This window comes from Vicugna pacos, chromosome 23, assembly GCF_048564905.1.
Source record: "Vicugna pacos chromosome 23, VicPac4, whole genome shotgun sequence".
In the NCBI taxonomy this organism is placed as follows: domain Eukaryota; kingdom Metazoa; phylum Chordata; class Mammalia; order Artiodactyla; family Camelidae; genus Vicugna; species Vicugna pacos.
This window is the reverse complement of record NC_133009.1, coordinates 2,120,013-2,121,997: the sequence shown is the minus strand read 5'-3', so window position 1 is coordinate 2,121,997 and position 1,985 is coordinate 2,120,013. Positions and strand designations below refer to the sequence as shown.

The following is a 1,985-nucleotide window of genomic DNA, read 5'->3' as shown; positions in this document are numbered from 1 at the left end:
CCGAGCCGCCGAAGGAGCGGCGGGCGTCGGCTTCGGGAGCCGAGGGTGGCCCCGTGTGGAGCCGGGCCGAGCAGCGCCGCCGCCGCCCCCCCCCCCCGCCCGCAGCTAGCGAGCCGCCGCCGCCGCCCCCCCCCCCGCAGCTAGCGAGCCGCCGCCGCCCCCCCCCGCCCGTAGCTAGCGAGCCTCCGCCGCCCCCCCCCCTCCGCCCTCAGCTAGCGAGCCGCCTCCGCCGCCCCCACCCCGCCCGCAGCTAGCGAGCCGCCGCCGCGGGCGCGTCCCCGCTCTGCGCTGTCTGTCCGATGGCGTCCGCCTCCAGGGCCGTGGCGAAGCACGAGCAGACCCTGGTCCTCGACCCGCCCACAGACCTCAAATTCAAAGGCCCCTTCACAGATGTAATGACTACAAATCTAAAGTTGCGGAATCCATCGGATAGAAAAGTGTGTTTCAAGGTCAAGACTACAGCGCCCCGTCGGTACTGTGTGCGGCCCAACAGTGGGATTATCGACCCGGGCTTGACCGTGACTGTCTCAGCAATGCTGCAGCCTTTCGACTACGACCCCAACGAGAAGAGTAAGCATAAGTTTATGGTACAGACCATTTTCGCCCCACCGAACTTTTCAGATATGGAAGCTGTGTGGAAAGAGGCAAACCCCGATGAATTAATGGATTCTAAATTGAGATGTGTATTTGAAATGCCCAATGAAAATGATAAACTGAATGACATGGAGCCTAGCAAAACGGCGCCCCTGAACGCCGCGAAACAAGACGGGCCGCTGCCCAAGCCGCACAGCGCTTCCCTCAGCGACACGGAGACCAGGAAGCTGATGGAGGAGTGCAAGCGGCTGCAGGGGGAGGTGCTGAAGCTGTCGGAGGAGAACCGGCACCTGAGGGATGAAGGCTTAAGGCTCAGAAAAGTAGCACATTCGGAAAAACCTGGATCAACCTCAGCTGCGTCCTTCAGAGAGGACATCACCAGCCCCCTTCCTTCACTTCTTGTTGTAATTGCAGCCATTTTCTTTGGATTCTTTCTAGGGAAGTTCATCTTGTAGAGTGACGCATGCAGAGTGCTGTTTCTTTTTTTCCCTGTTGACCAGAAAAAGATTTGTTCACCTGACATCTCACTGGTAGTGTGGCCCACAGTGACCATTTGTGTGTACAGCGTCATATAGGCCTCACCTTCAGTGATCTCTTACGGTTAGAAACACAGTCAGAACAGCGTGCTCGGCTCCGGACAGATTGTACGTCACAGACCATCACTAGCAGATGCCAGTTGCACATTCAGTCCTGTATGAAATTCATAAGTAAAGAATTGTTCTTTCTTTGTGGTTTTAATAAGAGTTCAAGAATTGTTCAGAGTCTTGTAAATGTTATTTTAATAATCCCTTTAAATTTTATCTGTTGCTGCTACCTCTTGAAATATGATTTATTTAGATTGCTAATCCCACTCATTCAGGAAATGCCAAGAGGTGTTCTGCGGGGAAATGGTGCCTCTTACAGTGTAAATTTTCTCCTTTACCTTTGCTAATATCATGGCAGAATTTTCTTACCCCTTGTGAGGCAGTTGTTGACTGAGTTTTTCATCCTTACAATCCTGTCCCATGGTATTTAACATAAAAATAATAAAGCTGTTAACAGATTCTTGCTCGATAAAAAAAAAAAAGAAGAAGTTCATGCACGATAACTGTTGGAGGAAAGGGAACCCTCCTACACCACTGGTGCGAATGTGGTTTGGTGCTGCCACTATGGAGGACAGTATGTAGATTCCTCAAAAAACTGAAAATATATTTACCATCCAACAATGCCACTCCTGGGCACATACCTGAATGAAGCTCTAATTCAGAAAGATACATGCACTCCAGTGTTTACAGCAGCACTGTTTACAATAGCCAACACATGGAAACAACCTAAATGTCCATCAGCAGATGACTAGGTAAAGAAGCTGCAGTATGTATATACAATGGAATAATACTCAGTCTTAAAATAAT

General features: G+C 50.8%; 1 pseudogene; it reads left to right on the top strand.

Moving 5' to 3' along the window:
- Positions 1-284: 284 nt before the first annotated feature.
- On the top strand, positions 285-1,362 carry LOC140688589 (vesicle-associated membrane protein-associated protein A pseudogene; annotated as a pseudogene).
- The last annotated feature ends 623 nt before the right edge of the window (positions 1,363-1,985 follow it).